General features: G+C 51.3%; 1 non-coding gene across 1 annotated transcript; it reads left to right on the forward strand.

Annotated features, from left to right (window-relative positions):
* Positions 1–14,535: 14,535 nt before the first annotated feature.
* LOC116647768 lies at positions 14,536–14,636 on the forward strand. Its single transcript, XR_004302376.1, has one exon. It is a non-coding gene; the product is annotated as a U6 spliceosomal RNA (small nuclear RNA).
* Positions 14,637–22,601: the final 7,965 nt, after the last annotated feature.

Raw genomic sequence — 22,601 nt, forward strand, 5'->3', positions numbered from 1 at the left:
TTGGGTAGGTTGAGAGAAGGACAGCCCCACCCGAGTCACAAAAAACAACGGTGGTGTCAGAGTCCTTCCCAAGGGAAAATCAAGGTTTTTCAACCAAGAGGGGCCTGGGTACTGAGCAGGCAGAAATCTGGTGACAGGCTTGGGGAGCCTCTGGCCCAGTCATCACCTCCTCTCCTGGAGCCTCCAGTACTCTTCATTTTGGATTTTGTGGGAATCAATATCTATGGGGATCATTTGTGGCTGGGTCCCAGCTCTGCTTTCTTAGTAGCTATGTGATCCTGAATAGAAGCGTTAACCTCTCTGGGTCTTAGTTTACCCGTCCAGCAAATGGTGAGGATATATATTTTTAAAAGATTTTATTTATTTATTTATTTGAGGGACAGAGTGAATGAGTAAGCATGAGTGGAGGGTGTGGGGAGGGGCAGAGGGAGCGGGAGAAGCAGGCTCTTCACTGAGTAGGGAGCCCACCTCAGGGCTGGATCCCAGGACCCTGGGATCATGACCTGTGTCGAAGGCAGACGCTTAGCTGACTGAGCCACCCAGGCTGCTTAGGATGAGCAACACCTGCCCTCAGAGCTGTTCCTGTACAGCTGGGATGGTGACCTACACCAGGCCATGGACACCTCAGGATGGGTGCAGTGATTTCTCCACGGGAGACCATCTGAGCCCTTCGCTCCTTGTCCGAGCTCCATGTGAGGAGAGGAAGAAGGTGGAAATGCATGGGCTGGTGCAGTGATTCCAAAGTTGGAACTGGGAAAAGTGACATTAGGTGGTACACAGCATTGCCTGACACTGGTCACCAGAGAGAAAGCCATTCACTTTTCGGATCTCTTTTGGTGCTCCTCACAACCTCAAGGAGGAAATCTCAGTTAGGTGCTAATATGTCTTTAACATCTCTGTAACATTTGCTGATCTTTCTCATTAATAGAGACAGTGGGTCTAGACTCAGGGCCTTGGGCAGGCAACAGTGTCCAGCTAGCTGAAACGTAATAACCTTGCTTGATTTTCATCATATTTATTTTTTTTGGGGGGGGTTGTCAAATGATCCCGTATTGAGATATTTTCCTTCGTAGTTCTTACCTAGCAGGGCATCCCACGGCACCACTGTTGACGTCATCTGTGAGGTCAGGAGGGTGGTGACGTCAACGTTGCAGCCCACAGACTGGGCAGTCCCTGGGGTCTCTTCAGTGGTTCCAGAGAGTTCTCTGGCTAAAGATGGGTGCCGCATCTGTCGGGCAATGTTGACAATCTCATTGAAAGTGATATTCCCACTGTGCTTCATGTTCTTCTACTTCTTTCTGTCTCTTGGCGGTTCTTTGAGGGCTTTGATTTGATAATTAGGGCAGAGGCAGAAGGTCCCACTTCAGTCTGGGCCTGTCTGTTCTGAACGGTCAGTTTCACTGTCATCCTCGGGCCCTTCCAATCACCGGCTGCCTTGGCCATGTCATCACCAGCCTTTTGGAGACAGCCCCAGGGGGCCGATCTCTGGGGCCGGGGCAGACAGATGTGGCACCAACATCCCCCTGGTGTGCCGCGGGTATACGACTTTGATCTCACTGGGCTTGAGCTTAGACCTCGTGGTGGAGGTGGCTGATGTCGGATGAACCAGATTCGGGACCACCTAAGACAGTTGCACCTTCGCTGCAGTTACGCGCTTATTTTTCTAAAAATACTTAGAAAAACTCCCTCTAGGCTCGGCAGGAGATACGGTATTTTTGGAGCCCTCTCCTCCCTAGGGTTGTTTAAAGCTGGGGTGGCTTTTAGGCACTACAAAAGAAACCATGGAGCTGGAGTGGCTGCCTTGCAGTTGCTAGACTCACCGGGCTGCACCGGCTGCACCAGCAGGGCCCTAAGAAGTCATGCTTTCAGCCGCCCCATCTGAGTCTTTCCACCTGTGAGGGGAGGAGGGTAGTTTTCCAGCCCTGGGACCTCAGTGCTCTGCCTTACCCTACAACCAGCCAAACCTGTTCTGTCAAGTCAAAAGCCTAAAGATCTTCTGGGGCCAAGGAAGCTCAGACTCCAGGACATAGGGTCCTCCTGGAGGGGTACCCCTCCTTACTTCCTTCTTACTCCTTCTTTCCCCCCTGCTTCCCTCCTTCCTCCCTTCCAATAATGTTTACCGAGTGTTGGAGTGTGTCAGATGCCATTCTGGGTGCAGGGTGGGGTGGAGGGAAATGGTGGTGATGTCTGAGACGTCCATGGTGTCTGCCCCTGGGGGGTTTATATGCCACTGGGACAGAAAGACCAGACAACAGGTGAACAGACAAATCAATCAAAACAAAACAAAACAAGCTAGGTGCCCCGTAACCGAGGGGATGTACTCTAGGTAAGTGCTCAGTGAAGGCCTCTCTGGGGAGGGGACATTCTTTTGGGACCGATCAACAGCCGAGAAAGCAGCTCAGTTGATTTCCCCATTGGATCGTTGGGTTACATTACACCGTCAATCCATTGTCCCGCCTCTGTTTATTCTGGGGCATCCCACTGCGGGGCGGGGTGGGTTGCAACTGTCTCTGCTCCAGATCCCTGCTTTCCCAGCATGGTGAAGAGAGTGATTCTCATAATTGACATGGGGCCACGTGAAGGTCACAGCTGGCTTTGTTTGGAGACTATCTTAGGACACCCTGACCTGTCCCCTGCCGTGACAGATTTGACGGATGGTGTTCACACAAAGCTGGCTCCTGAGCCTGGCTCCCCATAACCTTGAAACTGCTCTAATCTATTAAGAAGAAGGGACGAATTGGGAGACTTTGGTCCTTTAGTTATTAGCTGCAACCCATCATTTTGGACCCATGCGGTCCCTGATCCTGCCTTGTGACCGAGTGAAGGGGGCTGGGGCAGGGGAGAAAATGGATGGAAGCAAAGAGTTTGGAGCCTTGGGTAAAAGGAACACAGACCCTGCACAGCTCTGGGACTTGGGGGAGGTTAAGATGGTGGGAACTAAATGGGGTTTTCCCTAAGGGTGGAGGGGAGTTGCTTACCAAAAGAGCTGAGGTTACAGCAGGAGTAACCCAGGCTAGACAGCTGGAAGGACTTTCCTAATGGAAAGCGCGGAAGGGCCCCTAAAAACCTGTCTGGTAGAAAGCCTGCAAAGCTCAGACAGCTGCTCGGCAGGAGTCTCAGAGCTGGGCCCAGTGGGGCGAAGCTCAAAGCCCAGGGAGTCTATGTCAACACAGAAGGTAAGCTTTGTGTTTGTCTTTGAGGCTAAGAGGACTTAATGTCAGAGTGGGAAAGAGCTATTAACACATCAGAGAGTCCCAGTCCAGAGTCCGTTGTGAAGGAAACACCTCTCGGTGGAGCCGAAAAGCTTTGATTACCTCCACCCATAGGGGCAATTTCCTCTAGAAACGAGTATCCATCCCAGAGAAGCAAGAGATTAGTTCAGACAACAGAAAACAAATTAAGATTTATCAGGAATCAGGTAGACCAGGGGCCCGAACCTGAGTTTTCTGGTTGACCAGGCTCAGGAGCTGTCTGCGGTCCACACAGCGATCCTCCTGGTGTCGACTCGGAGGTGAACTCAGTGCTCCTGAGTTCTGGAGCCAGCTGGGACCTGGTCTGTTGCCAGCTAGGACCCTCTGCTTGGCATCCTATCCCTGCCCCTGTGCACGCATATGGCAAATATGTACAAGTCAGGAGCAGAAAGGGGAGCCTAGGAGAGGTCCTAAAGTGAGGCTCACAGCACCCCTCAGTGCTTCCTCTCACTTTTGCCAAGCTCAGCTATTTGTTTTCCCAGTGAACAGTCCCTGAGCAAGGATTCAAAACAGTGCAGTGAGAGAGACCCCTGAAAGAGTACTTCTCAGGGCTGTCACAGGCATCCTCATTTAAAAATTTGACAATATCTATCTTTTTACTTGGAAAACCAAAATGGAGTCCTTATAAATTTGTATATAGTAGAAAAATACAAAGACAACAATAAAAATCATCATTTACTTCCTGAGATAATCTGTTCACCTTTTCTTCCCACTTTTACTTCTGATTACGGAAAATGTCAAGCACATACACAGTAAATAGAATCGTGCACCCAACAGTTATCAATGCTGTGCTGTTTGTTCCTGAGTCAGCTAGACCTCCCCCAGCCCACTCCGCCACTCTATTCTTACTGCCCTTACTATTAATTTCAGTATTTTGGGGGTAAAATTTACATACATTGAAATGCACAGATCTTAATTGTACATTTTGGACAAATGGATTCCACCACGCTATCTTGATATAGAACCTTTCTGTCTATCCAGAAACTCCCTTACCCCCAGAGGCAAATACTGCCCTAATTTTTGCACCTTAGATTGTCTGTTTTAGAACTTCATATAAATGGAATCCTACTTTTTTTCTTGTATCTAGCTTTTTTTACTCAGTATAGTGTTTTAGAAAGTCATCCATGTTGTTGCATGTCTTGGTATTTTGTTCCTTTTTATTACCAAGTGGTATTCCGTGGTATGGATATTCCACAGTTTGTTTATGGACTGTCCATTTTTTTTTTTTAATTTTTAAAGATTTTATTTATTTGACAGAGAGATACTGCGAGGGAGAGTGCACAAGCAGGGGGAGTGGGAGAGGGAGAAGCAGGCTCCCACTGAGCAGGGAGCCCGATGTGGGGCTCGATCCCAGGACCCTGGGATCTTGACCTGAGCCGAAGGCAGACGCTTAACCCACTGAGCCACCCAGGCGTCCCAGGACTGTCCATTTTGAAGTTTGTTTATTTGTTTAAATTTTTATTGTTATGTTAATCACCATACATTACATCATTAGTTTTTGATGTAGTGTTCCATGATTCATTGTTTGTGCATAACACCCAGTGCTCCATGCAGAACGTGCCCTCTTTATTTGTTTATTTTTAAGTAATCTCTACACCCAGTGTGGGACTCAGACTCACAATCCAGAGATCAGGCGTTGCCAGCCAGGCGCCCCTGGACTGTCCATTTTGAGTAAAGCTACTGTGAACGTTTTCATACAAGTCTTTGTGTGGACCGTGTGTGCTCATGGTGGTACTATTCTCCACATTTTACAGATGACAAAACTTGAGGCTCAGAGAGGTTAAATTTCTAGCCCAAGGCCACACAGATAGTAAAAGTTGGAGATGGGACTCTAACCTAGGTTTGTCTTTTAGTTTTTATTCCCTCCCTGTGGTAGCTTTGTGCCACAGCTGTTTGGGGTCACTAATTATAGGGACAAATGGGTCCTCAGCTCAGCGGCCTGTTCGTAACTGAGTTTTAGTGAAGCCCAAAGGGTAGTATTGATCATAACGTCTCCAAGTCACCAAGAAAAGGTTATGTTAAACCTGCCTTTAAAAAGAACGAAAATGTGTAAGACTTTTAGGGAAATTTTCAGCCAAGGTTATTACACTAAAAACAAGCCGGCAAACAAAAAGTTTTGCTACTCAGAGCTCTAGTTGTCTGGAAATCTCAGGCATAATACGTCATTTCTCAAGGAAGCTAGAGACAGAAGGCGTGACTGGATGTATAAAATAGTATATAAATAATACATGTATAAGAAACCATTCTGTTCTTTGTAGATCCAAACAGAATAGGTTTTTGGAGCGTCTGCTGGTTCTTGCTTGGAAAGATGTTGCTAAGCAATGTTGCTAATATTATGGAAGGACAGCTTTCCTCCTCGCTTTTCCACTCAGCCCCAGGAAGCCCGGGAGTGGAAGTGCCTTCAGGGTAGACACAGCTGGTGAAGCTTGGTGATCTGTGACATGGGGGCCAGGGATCCCGGGGGTGAGAGGAGTGTGCTGCAGGCCACCCAGTCCTCAGCCTCCTCTGTTCCTGAGTCTCTGGAGGGACCCCTGGGTGGCCTGCAAGCAAAATGTCACACACGGAAGAGTGCTTTTGAATATTTCTACTGTGGGAAAAATTAGAGTCATGCCACTTAGATTCATGGGTTCAAATTCCCTAAATGAGCCAAAAAGAAGTATTTTAAATACCTTCAGTAACCCAGGAATAGATCAAGAACTCCTTTCTTCCTCCTCCTCCCCCCGTTTTTGTAACCCCCGAGCAGAAAATCAGCCAAGTCCTGATTGACATCATGCATGGCAAGCTCTGGGTACCAAATGATGTGCAGCCCGAGGGCTGGATCCTTGCCACTGAGTGGGATCTGTGGGTTTCCTCAGGCATGGTTTCCTTTCCCTGAAGCTTGAAAATGCCACACAAGTCACCAAGATCCGTTTCCAAAATCTGAGCCAGTTTCTAGGCAGATCCACTGTTTAGTATGAAATGTGTGGCTCCAGGGAAAGTACGGCTGTGCCAGGGCTCCCGAGGCTTGTCTTTGCGGCCTCCCAGCCGGGCCTGGACATGACTGTTGCTGTCACTGAAGGACCCTGTTGTGGGATGGGCCCTCTTGGGGGCTGCTGGTGGGCTCCGAGAGGGGACATTAGGAGCTGGGAGGAGAGTCAATGTGTTGGGTGTTGACAAAGACCCCTCCTGCACCTCTATTTTCAAAGTAGAAATGGTGGGGCACATGGGGGGCTCAGTCAAGCATCTGACTCTTGATTGCGGCTCAGGACTTGATCTGAGGGTCGGGAGTTCAAGCCCCGTGTTGGGGGCTGGACGTGGAACCTACTTAAAAACAAAACAAAATATAAATGGCTTCCACACCTCAAAACTTCCCAGCCTTTCCCTTCTCTGTCTTTCCCTCCTCAGCATCCCCTCCCGCTCCCCTTTCCTCTTTTTTCTCTTCTTCCTGTGCTGGTATCCCAGAGACGCAGCTGTAACGAGGCCCAGCAGGGGGCGCTGATGAACCTGCCACGAATGAATGACGTCCGGTTGCCCAAGGAGCACAGGTGTGAGTGCTCTGCGGCAGTGAGAGTGACAGAGGCTTCAGAAGCTCGGGGCTGCTGTACATACGCGGGTGCCCCAAAGGCATAAGAGAGTGGCGGTGCTGGCCTGAGCAGGTCCAAGGTGGTGCGATCCATAGGGCGGTCGGGGACGCTGTCCCCGGCAGAAGGGGAGGGGCAAGGCATCGGAAAGAAGTCTGGTTTTCCTAAAAGGCCCCGCCCTGCTGGCTCCAAAGCCCTTCTTTGCTGCGCATCTACTCCCAATCCTAGCCAAGCCTCATTTTGCAGAGGCATGGAGGCACCCAAGCTGGAGGTGGAGAGGGGACGGGAGGGAAGGGGAGGGGACGGGAGGGGAGGGGAGGGAGAGCTTGCACGCGTCTCTCTCTGAAACCTGGGCGCTGGCAGCGGGGCCGAGTCCCAGTTTCGCACGGATGTGTCTCCTGGAGCGGGTTCCCAGGCACAGAAGGCCCTTTTCTTTAGGACCAAGCATGCGTGTCTGTCTGTCTCACCCCACTGGCCCCTTAGGAACGGGCTGTGCAGCTGTCTGCCCTCTGTTCATGATTAACTTCCCTGTCGTGCCCTCCCCCCACTCCATCCAGGCCCCCTCAGCCTTTGGGTTTCCCCCACTGGGGCAGAGACCCAGGTTGGCAGCTGCCTGGCACTTTGTTCTCGGGGACTGCAGGCTTGGGGGTGGGGCGGGGGTGGGCTGGAACAGACCTTTGAGGTCCTGTGAGCTGCTGGCGGTGCAGATCGGGAGACCCCTTTTCTGCAGTCCTCCCTGACCTCCCTCGCTCTGGTCTGGATGTGTCCAGCCTTCTCTGTTGGGTCATGAATGTGAAAAGTGTTCCCTTTCGATTCTCTTTCAAACTTTGTGATTTCTTTAAGGACCGTGTCTTTGGTGCAAGTGTGTGGCTAACACCTCATACTTGCCTATTTTTCTCTTTTAACGAAGTCGTTTTAAGCTCAGAGCCTTTGTCAGGCAATAGTATTGAGCTAGTTTAATAAGTTTGTATTTGTTTTCATAGTATGAATGACAAGCGATAAAAGATTTTCATTTAGGGTGGTAATGTTTTCTTTTTAAATTAAGTAAAAGAGTGAGTTGATTTAATTAAGGGAAAATAATAAATAAATGACAGGGTATGTTGAGCCAAAAAATGGTGAAGGGGGTATGTGAATGGCCTAATTTTGGGGAATGGTGGCCGGGTCACACCCCACAAGGTAGCCTGGAATGGGATTGATTCCATGGTTTCATGTGTGTTAGCACTGTTTGTTTTGGGTGAAGGTGGTCTATTTCTCACTTATCCCAGTCTCTCTGCACAAAGTATTTAATAAAAGTTGGTGGAATGGGGAGGTCTAGCATAGATGGCCATTGTATGCTCTGCCTTATGCCAGGGAGGTGGAGGGGTGCCCCCACCCCACCAGCACCTGGCGCCCCATTGTGGCACACACCCCATGATAATTCTTCCCTTTTTTCTGCATACTCCACGCAAGCTTCATCTTCACTTCAGATGGTCACTGGCCAGCTTGTTATGCTTTGGTGTTTTGGTGTGGGGTATGGGCAGAAGGAAGGGCTTCCTCACCCCCAGCAAACTTCTACCTCTAGGGCCTCAGGAATCAGATCAGGTTTTGGTCTCTTAGGGACAACCTTGTGTTTTCAGCCATGTTGGGGCTGGAAACATTGTGGTCGTAGAGGTACTGAGAGTGCTTGGAACCCTAGAACAAGAAGGATAACCTGCTTGGTGGAAAGATTTTTTGCCTTCATTCCTGTGCCCTGTTGCCCACTGATGCACTTGACCTGAAATACCTCCCAGGCGGTGGGCGATGGGCTGGAGCCACCCATATTCACTCCCCTGGGAAGGGGTCAGGCCTTGCACTGAGACGCAGCTTTCTTCTGTGTGTGGGTGGATAGAATACACCCCATGCTGGGCTAGACCTATGGCCAGTGCCCCCACCACGGTCCGTGTCCTCTAGCTGAATAGTCCAGTTCTGTGTTCAGCCAGAGGCAAAAGCCCTGGGCTGCTTGTGTTTGTGCCCTGCCCTCCTCCCCACTGAGGACACTCCTTTCCCCATTCTTTTTTCCAGACTGATTCGCAGGTCCCTACTGGTGTACTCCTTGCAGCAGGCCTAGCCGCAATCCCGGGGTGGGGCCTGGGTCACTCACTCTCTGGCTATAAATAGATGTCCATGGCTCTCTCTGTGATCCCCCACCACCCAGGCAGGCCCAGGAGGGCCTGGGCCATTGCTAATGGATGCTTCATAAATAAAGCAGACACATTTTGGCACCACCCTGGGGTTCTCTCCTCTCCACCCCAACTCCAGTGCCTGCTAGAAACTCTGCCCACTGGAGAGGCAGGGTTGAGGCCTCAGGCCCTGGAATTCATTTCCAGCCCTGTCCCTCTCTGGCAGGTCCCCTCCCCTGCCTGATTCTCTGTGCTTGCATGAACACCAGACTATATTAAAAACAAAAACAAAACAACAAAACCCACAACAAGGCAAATTGCCTCAGGGACCTTTATGGCCCCAAAGGGCTGTTTCGGAAGATGGACTAATTGGCTTATTTTAATTCCCTCCAGCCCTCTGCCCAAGTCCCTTCTCTGGGGGAAGGAGAAGCAAAGCCAGTGGGGGCGGGGGGTGGGGGGTGGGGTGGTGGTGGTGGTGGTGGTGGTGGTGATGGTGGTGGTGGTGGTGGTGGTGATGGTGATGGTGATGAGAAGGGGCTAGGCTTCCTGGCAGCAGATGGAAGTGAGGGAGTGGGGCTGCCCATATCAGGGATTCAGCCGTGGCCCTTTCCCTACGAGCTGGCCAGTGACCTTCTGTCTTTCGGTTCTGAAGTGAAGATGAAGCTTGCGTGGGATATGCAAGAGAAAGTCCGCGGCAATCGGGCGCTAGGTGCTGGTGGGGTGGGGGCGCCCCTTCGTCTCCCTGGCAACCCGGGACGCCAGGCAGAGGTGTAGCCTCAGTGAAATTGATCACTGACCCCGAGTTGTGTCAAACTTCCAGGGCAGGGGAAACAAAGGTTAACCGGGGACTGACCCCAGCCCAGGTAGGCGCCGATGCTGGAGGAGCCCCCTCCAGCCTCGCAGGACCGCCCCTCTCTGGACTTCGGGAAAGGTAGGAGGTAGCATCCCGCTGAGTCAAAACGCCAGGGAACCTCAGGCCGGGGAGAGCGGGCGCTGGGCGCGGGGTGCCCTCTCTAACCGCCTGGTCCTGGGCCGGGGGAGATCCCGCGGCGGTGCCAGTGTACGCAGGCAGTTTCGCACGGACTGAGGACGCGCGTTTCGTCTCGGTGCATGTTTTTTCTCCCTGTGTTTTAAAGACAGTGACAGCATTGGAGAAGTATCCCGGCGGGCCGGGCTGGGAGAGCGCGTCAGCCGCCTTTGCCTGGGGAGGGAGCCCGGGGCCCCGCCAGCGGAGGCGGGGGCGGGGGAGCGCAGAGGAGGGGACGGAGAGGGAGCGGCGAGAGAAGGCGGGGGGGGGGGGGGGGCTGCCCGCCCGGAGAGGAAGGGAGGGAGCCCGGGAGCCGAGCAGAGGGCGAACGCGGCGCCAAGCCCCCCGGGGCGCTGAGCGCCAGCGGGCCGCCTGAACCGCCCGCAGCCGGGGTGCCCAGGCCGGGGCACGGGAGGCGGGGCCGGGGCGGGGTCCCGGCGCGGGCGGCGCGTCGGAGCCCGAGCCCCGGAGCCGCCCGTCCGGGCCGCACCCGGAGCGAGCCTTGGAAATGCCTGCGCTGGGGGAGCGGGCGCCGGCCGCCCGGCGGGCTCCGAGGAGACGCTGAAGGTCGCCGGGAAGTGAGCGCCCGGTCACCTGACCCCCGGGGCGCACCTAGGCGGGGCGGGGCCCATGAGAGGCGGGCGGCCGGGGGCCGGGGCGCAGGGGCTGGGAGCGGGCGGCGCGGAGCGCGCGGAGCCGGGCCGACGGGGGCGCGCTGCGGGCGGGCGAGGGCGCGGCCGGGCACTGCCGGCGGCCTCGCCATGTCCCAGCCCGCGGGGAGGATGCATTGCCGAAAGGCAGGGATCCGCGCCGCGGTGGTGCTCATCGGACTCCTGCACAAATCCCGAAAACAGAATAAAGAGAAAAGGTAAAGCCTGGCAGTGCCGCCTCCCCCTTCCCTCCACTCTCATGCTAAATCCCCGCTTTCTTTGAGATAGACTTTTCCAAAAAGCCTTTGGCCCCGAGTTGGTTGGGAAAAACCTCCGCTCCACGCGTCGGGGAAGCGACTCAGGAGCTTCGCCCCGGACACCGGCTGTTGGGAGAAAGCCGAGGCAGGACTTTGGCTGGGTCGGAGGGTGGCTGGGAGGGCCCTTCGGGATCCATCAGCAACAGAGGGGCACTAAGTGTTTCGTCCCCATTCCCATTTGCCCATTTCGTTCCCATTTGCCCATCGCAGCGCCCTTCCTGAAGCCTGCAGCACGGGTAGCATTGATCTGACCCGGGTGACAGCCCCTGGCTCAGCCCGAGTGGCCCAATGCGCCGGAGATGCTATTTGCTTCTCTGCAACTTGGCTGAGCCCGCGAGGTGCCCGCCAGGCCGGGATCTGCTTGCCTTGTGCACAGTGCGGGCAGGCAAGGAGCAAGTTTGGAGGTGGCTTGACAGCCCCCTCCCCCCTTCTTTGGATTTTTTTCTCTTTGCATCTTCACCTTTCTTGGGTTTACTCTACTAATTGTTTGCTCCTGGATGTTGGAAATCGTCCTCTCCAGCTATTTCAGAGATACCCTGGATGACCTGTGGGGTAAAGAGGTGGGGGTTTGGGGCTGGCAAAGAGCTTCTGGGGCAGCTTCCTGGGCTCCAGTCCCTTGCTGCAGGCTTGATGTCCGCAAGACCCAAGGGAGCTGCTCACACAGGCTGGCACACACTCCTCTGCCAGGGTTCCTGAGCCCAAGGCTGCCTAGCAACTGGGGTTCATCAGAGCCAACTGTCCACAGAGATGTTGCAAGGATTTGGGGTGACAGGGGCCCTGCTGGATCCTGATTTCCAGAGGAGTTTGCAGTGGTTAGTGCTGTGCTCTGCATTAGACAAGGGCTAAGACAAGGGCAGTGGAGCCAGAGATACCTGGGTGGTGATAGGTGACCCCTGGGCTTGCCCAGAAGCTGGGTGTGCCTGATGGGGGAAGTGGTGGGCAGTGGATTAGAGCACTTTGAGAAGCTGGCATGGGTTGCCTCTGTGGTGTGGCTGTCCCCCATCCCTCTTGTCCCCCTTCCTATGATGCAGTCTGATTCGATGTTTCCCATAGCTAAGGTGACTAGCCGGTGAAATGACTTCAGGTGGTTAAGCATGAAATAACATTGAGTCACCTAGTGAGAAGGTTCTTCCCTTTTCAGTTCTCTACTAATGCATGTGATTTCTTCAAGGGGAAAGTTTCAGGTTGGTGCTAGTCTGGCTTTAACACCTTTTTAACACTTGCTAATCTTTCTTTCATAACAAAGAGAAAACAGACCTCTGGCTCTGGGCCTTTAAGTGGGGAACAGTGCCTGCCTACAATTTAGGTTGTTTTTGTGCTATTTATTTTTAGGATTCTCTCCTAGATAGGGTCAGTGGTACTGATTTTCCTCTTTGTGGTGGTGGTATAAAACCTCACTTCAAGTGTATTAAGTCACAAGAATGAGTCCATTTAATAGAAATAGTAATAGTACAGATGGTATAGAATGTGGCAGAAATCCTGCAAGTGATGTAGGGAATGGCTGATGCTGGGGACAAACCTGTCTAGCAGTAAAAGCTACCAGCAGGACTCTGGAGCCCAGTGCTCCAGGTCTGGGCCCCATTTCCCCCTAGACTTTGATTCTCTTCCATTCCCTGTCCTTCAGCATTTTATCTGTAGAGGGGGGGGATGACTAAGCCAACCCTCTAAAGTCAGAGGGATAGGGGATGGCTGTTCTGAGACAACCGGCGCCTGTTTTGAGGAATGAGAAGGATGATGTGCTTGATAGACAGGCAGCTGCCTCAGACCAGTTCCTGTTTCTGAGAATAGAGTGTATGGTGGGGTGGAAGGTTCCTGCACAGTCCTGGCTTATCCGTTGACTATGATGTGGTAGTATCAGTGTAATCTCCCTGAGCCTGTTTCTGTGTCCATACAAAAGGCCGAAGTGAGATATTGTGGGTGAAGATGCATCTGAGAGGTGTGAAGTGCCACATGAGGGTGAAGGGGTTTGGACAGAAGTGTTCCCATTCGCCTCTCTATGGGCTTGTGCTCCTGGAAAGCAGGGTAAGATGTCTGGTGGTGACAGCCTGCCCAGGAGGCAGCCAGGTGCAGTGAGGCACAGGGAAGGACTGGACAGGGGACAGGGCAGGAAGGTGAAGGTGCCCATGGCTCATGGCATCTTATCCTTCCTCCTGGACGCACTGTGCCCTTCCCTGCAATGCAGCAGACATTGAGGCCCTCCCAGCCCCTGCCTTCGTCCTATTCTGCTGTTGCTTCTGTTATCCTGATTGCTTTGGCCACAGACTTAACTTACCCAAGGAGAGAGAGGGATTGATCTCATGTTGGTGCTAAATGACCTTTGCTTTCCTCGCTGTAGTCTGGAGTTTCTTTGTCTTTAAGCTTCTGAAATGCAGTGCTCACTATTGACCCTTGCCTTCTGGGCACCAGCCATGGGGGTTGGGGGCGGGGGGCGGGGGGCGGTGGTGGGCTGGAGCAGGCTGCAGCTCCCAGCCTCTCTAATGTGCTCCCCAGACTCCAGGCTGGGTGTTCAGTGTGCTAAGTCTCTGCTTCCTCCCCACCCTCATCACGGCTGACTCAGACCCCTTCTTCATTCTTCCCAGAAGGCCTGAGCCATCCATCGATCTTCCCAGCACCTTTAATTGACAGGCTTATGCAGATAACACTCCTGGCTGTTGGCCTTAAGGGATGAAGTGGTCCTGTGTGGCTTCGCAGTGATGGCCCCAGGGTCCTTGTCATCTTCCTGCCCTCCCCAGGCTCCTTAGAAGTATATTGCATATTGGGGGAGGCACGTGTGCCAGGGAGGCTGGTAATGACACAGGTATCTCAAACGGGCCCAGAACCAGAAGACTGCAGGTCACTGCTGGTAGGTCCTGAGAACTATGCCGAAAGCTCCAGCCGCGGTTTGCCTCCTGGAGAAGCGGCTGTGGTGCTCGTCAGCATTTACTTGACGACTCTGTGTGGGAGTTGTGGGATGACCCGGAGGTTCTACCTCTTTCTGACCATCTTCCAGTGACTCCACCACCTGGGTTCCTGCAAAAACAATGGTGTGTTTGCAAGGGGGGATTGATTGGAGCATGGTTCCAAGGAGGCACCTGAATGAGCCTTCCTTGCAGATGGCATTTTGGAGACCACTGTAGTGGGAAACTCCTTTCAAGTGCTTTGATTTTCAGACCCTGCTTTCTTGTAGTTATGGCAGATTGGGGCAAGATCCAGAGCACCACCTTGGTCATGGTAGAAGTGGATGGGTGGGTGGGGGGCATGCTTTCCTCTGAGGTGGAAAACAGGTACCTCTGGTGGGAAGGATTGAGGCAGAGAAACAATCAAAATATGTATGTTCCAAATGGTGTGGATGAAGTTGTGTGGCCTTGAGAGTGACAATCTGAACTGGAGAGAGGTCGGTTAGCATAACTGAAAAGACATCTACTTCTTACAGGGGGTAGTTATTTTAAGACAACTCCCACCATGTGGTTTGTGAGGAGGAAAATATGAATTCACTCATTATTCAGCAAACCCCTCATGGCAGGCTCTGGGGGGCAGAAGAGTGAATCTAATGAATCTGATCCCTCTGTTGTGGGGTATAATGTCTAGTGGGTTATTAGAAAAAGTTCATCCCGTGCTTGCTTCGGCAGCACATATACTAAAATCCGAACGATACAGAGAAGATTAGCATGGCCCCTGCACAAGAAAAAGTTCATCCCTAGCTTTTTTTTTTTTAGACTTTCTGTTGTGGAAATTTTCACACATGCACAAAAGTAGCGAGAATAGTGTAATATGATACCCAGTTTGAGCCATTATCAACTCCTGGCCAATCTTGTTTCATTTATTTACCAACCCACTCCCCCACAAGATTATTTTGAAGTAAATCCCAGACATGATATCATTTCATTCTTAAAGATTTCAGTATACATCTTAAAGAGTTCTTCTAAGAAAATATTAACACTACCATTATCCCTGAATTAACAGTAATTTCTTAATATCATATTTAATTAGTGTTCATATTCCCCTAATTGTCTCACAAGTTTTTCAAAAAATTTTTTAAAGCTTTTATTTATTTGAGAGAGAGAGAGCACGTGCGAGTGTGTGTGTGGGGAGGATGGGTGGGGGAGGGGTAAAGATGGGGGAGAAGCAGGCTGAGCAGGGAGCCCCAATGCAGGGCTCAATCCCAGGACCCCAGGATCTTGACCTGAGCCAAAGGCAGGCGCTTAACTGGCTGAGCCATCCAGGGGCCCCTCAAATTTTTTTTTGAGTCAGGATTCAAAAAGTCCAGTGTAATTGGTGATATGTCACCTTATGAGTTTTCTCCTCCAACTTTCTTTTTTCATTATAATTTCTTTATTGGAGAAACTTGATCATCTTAGGGAGTTGCCCATAGTCAGGATTTTGTGGATGACATCTCCTGGTGTCATCTAACATGTTCTGCAGTCCCCTATGCTATTGTAAGTCGGTATTTAGTTTTAGAGGCTCTATCACATTTGGGTTTGTTTGTTTTTTGGGCAAGACCTTGCATTGGAGTTTATTTGATTGTCTGTTTTTGTGATGTTGGCAGTTGATTGATTTGTCCTTGGAGTTTGAAGGCTAGTGTCATAGAGGATACTTGCATTCTGCCATGGGAGAGCATGTGACAGGCCTACGAGCTGGCTGGATTGGGGGCCTGAGCCTGTGGAGTGTGTAGGAATCCTGGCCTTGGAGTCCCAGAGTCCCAAGGCTGGAAGGGGCACACGGCGGGAGCTGATCTACTCCCTGGCCCTGGAGCAGATGGCTGCTCATTCTCTTCTTCGGAGGTGGCTGGGTCCTGCCCTTTGTAGAAGGGCCTGTTACTTACCCTCTCTTGTCTGATGTTTGAATGCCATCCAGTTGGCTGTCGTTGGTTTAAAGAACAAACATCTCCCTTTAGCCAGCTTCCAATTTTTAGCCTCACTGAGCACCTGAGAAGTTAGACTCATAGAGTTCAGGGAGAGAATTTGAGGCAGAAATGAGGTTTTTTGATTCCTTTGGAACCCTGTTTTCATCTCCTGTTTGGTGTCTCTGCTTCTTGTCCTCCTTATCCATTCTTCTCATGGTGGCCAGAGTGGAGCTTTAGAAATTCAAGTAAAATCAAGTCTCTTCAGTGTAGAAATCTCTCCGTAGGCTTTCCATTATAATTTAAATGAAGTCCAGACTCTGAAGCTGGGCCTGCCTCATTCTCTGACCTTACTTCCACTTTGCCTCTCACTCACTGTGGTCATTGTATTTCTGCTGCAAAGGCCCTTCTGTTTCTGGAACATGCCAACCTTGTTCCTGCCCCAGGCCCTTTACATGTGCTGTTTATGGTGACTTAATTGAGCAGTGCTTCCTCATTGTTGGGTGTCAGCTCAGATGTCATCTCTTCTAAAAGGACTCCCCTGGCCATCCAATCGGAGCAGCTCACTCCAGCCATTATTACTTTACCCTGATTTATTATCTCCATGGTACTTATCATTAACTGATATTACCTGGCTTATGTAATAAACAATTTACTGACCGTTCCCACCCCTAGAATGTGAGCTAAGAGCAGGGACTTTGCCTTTTTCACTCCTGGGTCCCCCATTGCCAGGAACAGGAGGTGCTTAGTAAATATTTGCTGCATGAATGAATGGGTGCACATGAAACTCACTGACTCCCCAGAAAAAATACGCCCACTGCCTGTTCCCCCGAGGTCCTCTTAATACTGCAGTGCCCTCTGCCACAGATTTCAAGCTGTCCTTTTCTTGTGTGGGGTTGGGGAATTCTTCCCTTTTCTCTTTCTTGGAAGAAATTTGGAGAGAAATACAACTGAGGACGTGCACACGTGGAGTGCCGTTATTACTCTTTCGACTCCTTTCCTGCCCCTGCGTGTTAGGGAACCTATACATGGTGAGGGTCCAGGCTCAGCCCTGAAGCCAGGGCTGGGCTGCAGTGCTGTCCTGACACTGAGTTCCTAGCTCTCAGGTCCTGGAGCTGCTGTCTGAGAGGCAGAGGCGGGCTCCCTTCATTCATGCCAAGGATGGGGCAAGTGGGTGTTTGAATTAGTGAACAATCGCCATTAGTGAATATATGTTTTTTCTAAATGCAGCTTTATCTTTTTGGAGCCCGAGATTCAACGATGGCTGGTTAAGGATGTTGCCAAATAGAGGGCCTGCCAAGCCCGCTTGGTTAAACCAATGAAAATCACTTCTGTGCAGACGGGGAGGGCTGCTGAAGGGCTCAGGAAATTTCTCAGTCATTTTAAGCAGATGAGGCCCTCTTGCCCTCCCTACCCCATGCTTGCCCCACAAACTGAGTTTCTTTGCCTCCTGAATCCATAAAAAGTAAATGAGGTAGGCAAGATGATTTCAGGTGGACAAATGCTTTTTATTTTAATTGCTCTTTTAAAAAATGAATTCTGGCAAGTGATACTGGTTTTCCATGTATGATGGTTACAACACATTTTTAAAAAGTAAATTTGTTTAACTAAAAAATTGCGATCAATTTAAAGTGTTAAGAAAAGTAACAGTCAGGTGGTACATGGACTTGGGAAAAAATTGAGAAGGTGATGTGGAAATGTCTGCAGTTTGGGAAGCGCTGTTGGAAGGAAGGGGGCACTTTTCTCATATGTTCAAGTGGGCCCCAAACACCAGGGTCCTGGGGCTGTTGAAGGTTGAATGGTTGTAACCAGCCAACATCTTTTGAGGCTTACTGTTTGCTAGGCTTGCATACCTGGCTTAATTCTACCGGTTATTATCTTTGTTTTCCAGTAGAGGGCCGGAGGCTCAGAGTTTGAGGAGCACGCAGGGGACGAAATCAGAGGTGGAGGGGTGGAGGAACAGGGATTTTAACCCTGGTCTGTTGAGGTCCAGGGGCTGTACTCTTAACTGTTATATTATTTGGAACCCAGGATAAGCATGTACGCAGTGCCAGGCTTCTGAGAAGTGCCCCTTGCACGCTGCTGCTGCATTTCTCATGAAGGCACGAAGTGCAACAGATCTTGGGGCACAGCTCAGGGAATTTCCACATATGTATCCACCTGTCTAGATACCATCCACATCAAGACATAGAACTTTCCTGGGGCGCCTGGGTGGCTCAGTTGGTTAAGCGACTGCCTTCGGCTCAGGTCATGATCCTGGAGTCCCGGGATCGAGTCCCGCATCGGGCTCCCTGCTCAGCAGGGAGTCTGCTTCTCCCTCTGACCCTCCCCCCTCTCATGCTCTCTCTCTATCTCATTCTCTTTCAAATAAATAAATAAAATCTTTAAAAAAAAAAAAAAAGACATAGAACTTTCCTGCAGCCCAGCAGGCTCCTTCTTTCCTACCCACAGTCCAGTTATAATTACTGTGGAGTCAGGCCCATTGCCTTGTGTGTGGGGCACCTGGAGTAGCCTTGAAACCCGTAATAAAGGGAAGAGCATATTTGGGATTTTTTTTTTTTTTTTTTTAAGTAGGCTCCATGCCCAGCGTGGAGCCCAGTGAGGGGCTTGAACTCACAACCCTGAGATCAAGATCTGAGCCCAGATCAAGAGTCAGACACTTAACCGACTGAACCACCTAGGCACCCCTGTGAGTTGGGATTTTTAAGTGGGGAATCCTAGTTCATCCCTGAAGAAGAAGGTGTTGAAGAATCCACACTGATTTCTAGGGATGCGTAAGCTTGGTTTCACCTTCCCCTCTCCTTCTAGACACACTCAGTGGGAACCTGGAGCTGATGCTGTGTTTATTCACTGTCCTTGGAGCAAGGGTGGGTTGAAAAATTGTCACTTGCTTTTAAGCTTATCAGTTATGAACACACTGTTTCATGAAGGCTGGAACTCTAGCCAAGTCCTTCCTGGAGCCCTCTGGGGGTGGGCTGACCCTGCCAGGCCTCCGGGTTAGTCCACTTCTCCAAAGGAGGGAGCAGGCCTGTTGATTAGAGCCCTCCTCCCCCTTTTCCATGTATTTACTGTAAAGATCTTTACCAACCACTGAATGTGTGGGGCAGAATAAGGAGGCTGTGCGGATGTCTGTTGTCATGAGCACTTCCTCGTGGGGTACAACAACCTGAACCGGCCCCCAGGCAAGGCACACCTCTCACGTGGTTTACAGGACAGAGCCCTATAAGGGCGGAGGCGGGACCTCCCCTCATTCTTCACGCTCGCGTGCCCTAACACCACACTGTCTTGTCTACGGAGAGTGGGACAGCCGCGGCCCGGCGCCTGGGAGTTTGCCAGGTGTCTGAGGCAGAGGTGGGACATGGCCCCTGCACAGTCCTCAGGGTGCGTGAAGCCTCTGTTCTGTGCCTGACACCGTATAGATGCTGGGGCTATAGCAGAGAACAGCACAGGTGCAGAGCCCTGCGCGTTCTCCAGGGGCTTTATTAGGCCCACATGCGCTTTTCCCATTTAAGTTGTTATTTTTAAAAATTGGAAGGTTCCATGTTACCAATGGTTTTTTCAGTCTTGAGAAATCAGAAGCTTTGGCAGCACTGGCTGGGCCTGCCTTCCTGCATCACATCTAAACCGCCGGCAGCCGGCTTAGTGTGGGGCCGGTCCCTTTCTGCTCACCAGTGCACCTCACCTGGCCACGCCTGGCCACGCCTGTGCCACCTCCCCCACCCCTGAGGGATTGGATGTACAGTGTGGGAAGCAGGAGGCTCAGGGGTGGGGAGTTCCAGATGGGGCCGGTCCCAGCCCTGCATGCCCTTTGGGCTTCCTTGGTTTTGGGGAGGTCCATTGTGATTGGAAATGAGGGTTCCCTGCAGGAGACGGGCTGCAGAGTGGCCACTGTTAATTTGCCTTTAGATGTTCCTCCCCACTGTCCTTCCCTAATTACCCCTAAGTAAAATAACAGAAGTTATGGGAGGAATCCCAAGAGAAGGGACTGGGCTGGGAGCTCGTGTTGGCCCTGCTGTGGGCATGGCACTAGGCTGGCACCTGGAGCTCAGTTGTCCCAGCCTCTGCACCACACTTAACTGTCACCATCTCTGTTTTTCATAGAGGAGAAAGCTGAGGTTCAAATTGGGTGACATTTTCAATGTCATTCAGCTCGTACAGCAGAGCTGGGATTCCAACCCAAATCTGCCTGATGCCAAACTCGATGCCTTTTCTTCCCTTGCCAGTTTCATGGGGACCCCGGCTGAATTACTTGACCTCTCTGCCCTTGACTTTCACTCTCTATGAAGTGGCTGGTGATGCAGTGCAGGTGTATGAAATGTGTACCAGATGTGTGAAAACGCTTCAAAACGTGAAGAACCATGGCACCTGAACACATGGTCATTATTTTTTAAGGAAGGGACTGGACTGGTTTCTTGGGCAGCTGGGCTTCTTTTGAATCCTGGGCCAGAGCTGGGGCGAGGGAGGGGGCAGTGGAGCCCAGAGTGTGGCAAAGTCTGATTTACCAGGCTTTAGATAAGCTGAAAGGGCTCCTGGCTCCTGTCTTCACTAATTAGTACAGAAATTTCTGCTTCTCTATGAGAACGGGAAGGTCTGGGCTGGAGCCCAGGTTACCTGTGCCATCTGTATTGTAATAGAACATTTATTTTAATAAGATTTAATCCGAGATGCAAAGACAGAACCAGTGTGTCAATCGAGAGGTGACTGAAACAGGCTGTCTGAAAATGAGATCTTCAAATGTGCCAGGAAGGGCTTCTGAGTGTGACATCAACAAAGGCTGGTTACTGATAGCTGAGAAGGTCCCCCAAGGGCACAGCCCCGTGGAAGCAGGACACAGCCTGTGCTGCAAGCGATGGGAACGGGGACACCTGGCTTTCACAGCTTAGTTCCTCTGACCCTCCCTGCCCCTTTTCTGGAAAGCGCTCCCATCCGTCTCTGCAGGGTTCACCCTGTCTTTCTCCCCCACGAATGCAAATACAGGCAGCAGTCCTGCTTATAAGCGGATTGTGTTCCCAGTGTTCATTTGTGCAGTTTCAAGTCCCTCCCGTCAATGTTTGTGGGGTGCCAGATGTGTACCAGGCACTGGACAACAGGGTCCAGGAGGACCTGCCTTAAGCCACCTGTGCTCCAGAAGGAGAAACCAGACATGTAATGTGAACCCCATCCAGAAGATGGGGGATTCTGGAGAAGAGGTGTAAGGCACTCTGGAGGTCAACAGAAAGAGGGACCACCCAAGGAAGGCTTCCTGGAGTTGGTGGCATTTGAGGTGGGCCATGGAGACTGGACAACATTTCTGAAGGGGGAGATTGAGTGGGGAAGTACATTCTAGTTAAATGGGACAGGCTAAGCGAAAGAATGGAGGAAGGGAGAGCAGGGGACATGTTCAGAACTCGGACTGTGGTGTGGATTTCATTTTGGGCAATAGAGGGAAATGAGGCTGTCAGGGTCACCTGAGGGCACTTTGTGGTTGGTGTTAAATGCCAAGGAGTGAAGGACAGGTTAGGCTTCTCTGTTCCCTGCCTCCCCCAAACTCACATGGCACTTTGGTACCCTAGTTGGCATAGAAAAACAGAATTAGTCAGTATTACAGTTGAAATAACTTTTATTGTTAATTCTGTTTATGAGGGTTTGGGGCTAGAGGGTCTTGGTGTTGGAGGAGTGGTACCCCCAAAATTATTCTTCTGATTGGCCATTTAGCTAAATGAGTCCGTAATCTTTTGGTTGCAAGAGATAGACCCCAATTCTAATTAACCTAAAGGAAAAGAGAAATTTATTGGTTTAGAATTGGATAGTTCAAGGGGGACAGATTCAGGTATGGGTGGATCCAGGGCTGGACTGGTTCTCTCTCCCCATCTCTGAGCTATTCTTTCTTTTGGGTTGGCTTCTTCCTCAGATAGGTTATCCACAAAGAAAGATGATGGCTGTGCCAGGCTTACATTCTGCCAGTTTAGCAACACCAACAGGAAGAGCAAATCTGTTTTCTAGTAATTTTAGCAGGAGTCCCAGGGATGACTCACACTGGGCACAGTGGCTCACGTGCCCATCCCTGAACTTTGGTCAGAGGGATGGGATACGCTGATTAGCTGAGTCTAGGTGTTGTGCCCCCTCCTGAGTTCTAGGATGGAGTCACCTGGACTGAGAAAATAGGAGGGGCAGGTCACCTAGGGACATTTGATGTGTTGCTGTCAGTAGACCAAGGAATGGAAACTGGCCAGGAAAACCCGGCAGCTGTCCACTCTGCTGGCCCTGGTGGTTTCGTTGGTGTTGGTCTCTGCTCAGTCTTGTCTACTTGGTTGGTGGCTGCAGGTGCTCGTACCCTCCGCCCCCCCCCCCCCCATGCAGGGATGCTCCCTTCTGCCTCCACTGGGTGAGGTGTTCTCTCTTCTTCACTGACGCAGCCTATTGGATCCCCAGCCTTATTAAACACACTCCTTGGGCCCCCTTTTCCCAGCATCTGTTCTGAACATCGAGGCGGTCAGATGTGTGACTGAGTGAAACCTTGTCTGGGAGAATGGTCTGGCCTTGCTCAGGGTTGGCTCTCAGCTTTGGGGTTGAATGATGCTTCCCCATCCTCTTTTGTTGTTGCTCTGTGGAACTCATTTGCCCCTCAACCCAGAAAGTCTGGATTCCTTCTATTTAGATTGCCGCTTCCTCTGGCCATCTAACCGATGGGTACTCTTGGTCGCAAGGTCCTGGCAGACTCTCCATGATCCATCCCCCTGCTGGAGGCCCAGGCCCAGCAGAGATCTCAGGGGTATGAGAGGTAGGGACCCCTAGATTACAAGGAAATGACTGCAGCAGGGCTGAGGGGCAGCCTGAAGCCTCTTGGAAAACCCAGGGGA

Source organism: Phoca vitulina, unplaced genomic scaffold, assembly GCF_004348235.1.
Source record: "Phoca vitulina isolate PV1807 unplaced genomic scaffold, GSC_HSeal_1.0 scaffold40, whole genome shotgun sequence".
In the NCBI taxonomy this organism is placed as follows: Eukaryota; Metazoa; Chordata; class Mammalia; order Carnivora; family Phocidae; genus Phoca; species Phoca vitulina.